We start from the raw sequence: 6,000 nt of genomic DNA, 5'->3' as shown, positions 1-6,000 counted from the left end.
TGAATCCAATGATATATGTGTCTTCAAGTGTATGATTTGCTGATAATTGCACGTGACATGCTCATATATCATACCAACTGTTTTCAGAAATTACCTAAGAGGTTATCTGTTAGTTGTGGCATCGAGACGCATGAAGAAGGCATGTCTGCTGGACTACGCCTTACCAGAACGGGCTCCATCACCACATGTGCCTACGCAGTGGACACGGACGGTCGCACTGTCTTCAACCGGGCGGGGTGGAAGAAGTTCCTTCATGGCAAGAATCTTCGGGTAGGTCAGGGCATCCTACTCACTGTTGCAAACACCCGTCGCCCTGACTTGAGGATGATGATCACCATCAACCTCATTTAGAACTGGCTGGGCCATGTTTCAATGTGAAATGAACTTGGTATGTTAGCTCTTGTTTCCAAGTACTTGCTGTGTATTACCATACCTATCTATCTATATATATCTAGGTTCAATAAATATGCCGTGTATCGCTGTGAAATGAACTTGTTATGTTTCGGGCTTGTTTTGCTGTTGCCCCAGCGGTTATTTGAGACTTCCTTCAGCTTGAAACTATCTTGACTTGTTGTTGGATGCTTGGTGTTGTTGCTTTATTTGAGGCTTCCATCAATCCTATTGATGAGAAGGCGAAGGCGAAGCTCGCCCTTCAGTACGACACATACGTTATGACAAGCTCAAGCTGGACACAGGCACGGGCATGAAGCGCTCAAAGGCATGTCGGTAGTATTATTACATGGACTCACGCTAGCCCGTGACTCTATCAGACGGAGATGCACAGGCATTTGGCCCACAGAGTCGAACCTCTATCTTACGTAAAGGCATCGTGTGGTATTATATATAGTCATGTTCGCTTGTGTCTGTTTTCCAAATGATTCTGTCGACTCATTTAGACAGAGAGGCACGGGTGAGAAGCCCATCGAGGCATACTTTAGTATTAGAGAGAGTCACGTTCATGCGTTTGTTGCGCAAACCGAACAGAACTGGGTTCTCATATGAACACTCGCTGTTTACTTTGTGAGGCAATGAGTGGCAGATTAGGGAGACGCTGTTTTTGAACCTTTGTCTTACGCATAGCCACATGCGTTTTCTCTGTGAGGCACGGAATGGCCTATGCGAGGGGTGCTGTTTTTAAAATCTTATTTTCTTGTATTTAAAAGCACGGACGTGAACTCCCTACGGACACAGTTCCGTATTAAGTTGCGTCATCCTTCTTTCTTGATGTTACATATATTATTCGATATAAATGCCATAGACGTTTGTGGCTATCTATATTTCCTTGTATTTAAAAGATAGCGACGGCACATTTTTAAACAAAGCACAAGCACAGTGGTTCCACGACAAGCATGTCTCAATTTCCAGAAACGGCAGTGTCGTGATTCTACGAGACGCTATGTTCTAGGCTGTGCACCATGTTTCCACCCACACGTTCACCACAGGGTCATGGACATACACAGAGGAAGTGTCGTGTTGTGATAACAGACGCACAGTTTTACAGGTACAAGAGGCACGAGGAGGCATGTAGATTAACATCACCACAAATGAAACATGCGCACGCATACAGAGAGATGCATAAAAAGTGGACTACAAGAGATAAACTAAGTTGGTAATACTAAACAACCGATGGTATTAATTAATAATGGAAATTAACGACAGGCATACAATATTGGAGTCAAATTCATAGTAGAGCACACACAATAAATAGAAGTCCTGGTCATGATAGATCGACTGGGTCACTGGAAACTCAAAAGTAGTAGTATCTAGCACAAATATATAGAACTTGCCTCCAAGCATGTGGGATGTGGCTTGCAGCAAATGAACGGAGAGCCAAGGCAAGGACCTAATCAAGGCGCCCAGGCTTGTGCCTTTGATGGTCCAGAGGTTGGACGAGAAGTGGGGGCGGCGTCGGCGAGGTGGATGTGCTCCTGAACGAGCTTAACCAAAGTTTGCCTATGGTCGAAGTAGGCCGCCATGCTCGACTCATGGACAGTGCTGCAGCTGTCCTCGTAAACAATCTGTCCGTAGATCTGGCTGAACTTGTCGATGTCATCATGCATGATGAGGGACTGCACGGCGAGAGTGACCTCCAGGTGTTCCTCCGGCGGCGTCCCGACCGGGAGCTGCAGGGCCATCAGCGTGCGAAAGAGATCGTTCCCATGGAGGCCGGCGAGCCAGGTCGCGGAAGACGAGGCAGAGGCTCGATCTTTACGGAGGCGACGCATGGAATGGAGGCGAGCAGTCAGGTCCTTCACCTTGCTATTGGTGAAGCTGAACTTGTGAATGAAGTCTTCCAGTGCACCCTTGAGCCAGGCGGCGAAGCTGGCATCGAAGAAGGAACGCGCCATGGCGGACATAAGCAGCCCCTGGAGGCGCTGCAGCACGTTGGGCTACGGGTTGCTCTCCCTGACCACCTCGATAAGACGTACGGTGGTCGCCTGAATCGCCTCCATCGCCGATCTCTCACCGTCTCGCTCTTGCTCTGATGGCCAGATACTTGGATCGGAGTAGAAGAAGATGGATGGTGACGCTTTTAAGCAAAGCACAAGCACAGCGGTTCCACGACAAGCACGTCTCGATTCACAGAAACAACACTGTCATGTTTCTACAAGACACTATGTTCTAGAGTGGGAAGCGTGTTTCCACCCAAAATGTTCACCACAGAGTCACGGACATGCACAAAGGAAGTGCCGAGCAGTGATAACAGACGCACAGTCTTACAGGTACAAGAGGCACGCCCTCCTCTGTATTGTAAAATACCTCAGCTAACGAGTTATTTAGAGAGGCACGGCCGTAACATCACACGTGACTACGTATTCCAAATGATTTTAGTCGCTCGCTCTATTCACAAAAGTAAATCCAAACATACAAACGGTGCACAAAAACATGAAAACTTGATAGTTTTTTGAGCTTGTAAGTTGCTTCACGGCTGACGATCACAAAAACAAGTTCCTGACAACCTTACAGACAATGGATAAAGTACAAGCTCAAAGTCCAAACTGGAAAGCACGCAACAACACCTATCTCTGACATTCGGATAACCGTTTTCAACATCCACATGTCAATGGATCCGACAAATCCATGATTGGACACTGGTTTGTCTAGATGTGTACTTTTAAATCCAAGTTCATATGCCTACAATACCCTGACAATATAAGACGAGCACGTCTAGAAGCCTTCTTGCCCCATTGAAGCACCTCTTCTTGATGTTCATAAAATCCTTCAGTGATGTTGTCTGGGGGGGGGGAGAGAAACTTGAGCCTCATAGTCTCTAACTCCTTTGCGTTCCAAACAAAGAACTTTGCAAATTCAATGTTTTTGTTGCAGTGTACATATTTTTCCAACTTTACTGTCTTCAAGCGAATGTCATGCTGTTTCAGAAACACCCGGTGCTTGTGGCACCACTTATTTGTTACACCTTCCTCGCGGCATACTCCTCCCTGAAAATGCATGAAGAGTGAGAATACTCGAGGAGTACAAAAGGAGGTAGAGGCCTCGAATATAGTACGCTGTGCATTGTATGTGCTTTCAATGTGTCTAGAAATCGTTACCTCGATAAACAGGTTCTCTAGGCTAGGAAAGCATCACATCAAGGCAACAACCTTGTTCAGATTTAATGACATGTGGATAAGCAGGGTCTTCACAGATTGGACCGCCATTGATAGGCTGACTACAGACAAAGCCTACGACAAGCACATATGATAAAATTAGCTGGATAAAAGGTCGCGTGACATGAAACTTCGGCACTGCAAGGAATGCAAGTAAAGAGTATAGTGCAAAAGGTGAGCACCTCAATAACTGTAGAGCTAAAAACAATCTTGGGTTCAGGAAATCCTTCATAAAAATTACCCAAACACTCAAGCTTAGGTGCATGAAAGACAGTTATCTGCAAGTGCCGGCTCTGAATATCGTGAATCAATCGTTTAAGTGAGGGCGCATCCTCAACAACGAGTTCACCATTCTCACAAAGGATACAGATGACTTCAACTTTGCCTGAGTTTATTATGATGCAGTGGTCCAAGTTATTGCAAACAAGCAGGAGCCACTCGAGGGCAGGGCAACCATGGCTGATTATGCTTTGTAGTGAGACATCTGATATATCAACTTCCAAAAACGAAAGCCTCTTGAGGAGTGGAAGTTTAAATGATCGTGCATACTTGTCAGGTATCTGGCAAAGAGCAAATGTGACGGTGTGCAGTGAGGAGGAAAACAGCAGCATGGAAGTCGGCGGTGAGGGCGCAGACGAAGAGATTTCGTGTGGTAGTGTGATGGTTTTTCCAACAAAACCTGGGAACATGTAATAGAACTCGAGAACCTGGAGATTCTTCAATCTTGGGGATCGAAGCCAGGTGTTAACTGTAGAGGGTCTGCAGTGGAGGTAGCACGCTGGAATGCAGAGACGATGAACTGTGCCACCATGACCGGAGAGGATGGCTTCCGGAAGGCACGAACCATCAACGTTAGTTTGAAAACTACACCGAGTTCCAAAATATCTAATGCGAATGACATCCTTACTGGGGAGCATGGGTAATACGTCTATATGAACTGTTTCTAGGGGCTTAAAGAGACGTGGGACAGGGATCTCACTGCAGTTGAGATTCAAAGGAGCAGTGCGCCATAAAGGACGCCATCGACGTGCGAGGATTTGAGTGCGAACGCCTTCCTTAGTGGATAGACGGGAGATCACCTCACCGAGGATGGCGTCCGGGAGGTCGCTGATGCGGTCCGGACCAGACTGCTTTTCTTGATCCTCGGATCCAGTAGGCGCACCCTCGCCGCTTCCAGCCGCTACCGCCAAACCACCAGAGGAAGGCGTCGCCGGTGGCGCGAGCCTCGCCCTCTTGGTGCTCGGGGCACCGGAGTAGACCTCCATCTCCGTCTCCATTGCTGGGATCGCGCCGCCTGCGAGCGCCGCTATATGTGGCGTGGATCTGGACAGACGATGGATCTGGAGAAATGGACTAGCCTGTCAATCCACGAAACGACTTAAATACCCACGACGAGGAGCGGAGGGGTCCAGATTAATTACTTCTTCTATTTTTCTTTCTGACAGGAGGGCCCGGTTTAAGTACTACATGTAGCAAGTCAATGGTAGATGGGTGCTTGAAACATTAAATAAAACCACGACTTTCAAGGTACGAAATGCATTGTTGCACACGCAGACTAGGCATGGACGTGCCCCTCAGTGCTTTAATTATTTACGGCACACATTCACTAGAAGAATCTGTTCGACGCCGGAAGCACGGTGGACTATGTACGTTTGTGATTCTCTGTGTTTCAGTCACTAGGGTCACAGGCACAGGCGTCAAATCCACAAAGGCATCGTGTGCTATTATATAGAGTCATGTTCTCTTGTGTTTGTGTTCCGAATGATTCAGATGACTCGTTCAGACGGAGAGGCACGGACGAGAAGCCCATGGTAGCATACTTTAGTATTAGGCAGGGTCACAATCATGCGTTTATTGCGCATAGTCGATGATATTACATAGAGTCATGCTCACCTGTGAGACTCGACCAGACGGAGATGCACGACCGTCTAGCCCGCGGAAGTGAACCTTTGTCTTATGCACAGCCAGGGGCATTTACACTCTGAGGCACGGAATTGCCTATATGAGAGACGCTAATTTTAAAAGCTCATTTCCTTGAATTTAAAAGCATAGACGTTAAGTCCATACAGACACGGTTCAGTACTGAGTTGCATCATGCTTCTTTCTTGATAAAGACGTCGACGTTCGTGGCTATCTGTGTTTCAGTGACAAGGGTCACAAGCACAGGCATACATCCCTCGAAGGCATGGCGTGCTATTATATATAGTCACGCACAAAGGTTTTCTGATCGTGTTCCGAATGAGTCGGTGGACTCGGTCAAAAGGAGAGGCACGGACGTCCAACCAACTGAGGCATGGTTAGTTCCTACCCGGAGTGACGTTGGTGCGTTTATTACGGAAACCTAGTAGAATCGGGCGACTGTCCTTGTTACAATTGTTTTCGTTGTAAGATT

The sequence above is a fragment of the Triticum aestivum genome, chromosome 3A (assembly GCF_018294505.1).
Source record: "Triticum aestivum cultivar Chinese Spring chromosome 3A, IWGSC CS RefSeq v2.1, whole genome shotgun sequence".
Classification (NCBI taxonomy): domain Eukaryota; kingdom Viridiplantae; phylum Streptophyta; class Magnoliopsida; order Poales; family Poaceae; genus Triticum; species Triticum aestivum.
Note: the sequence above shows the minus strand (reverse complement) of the source record.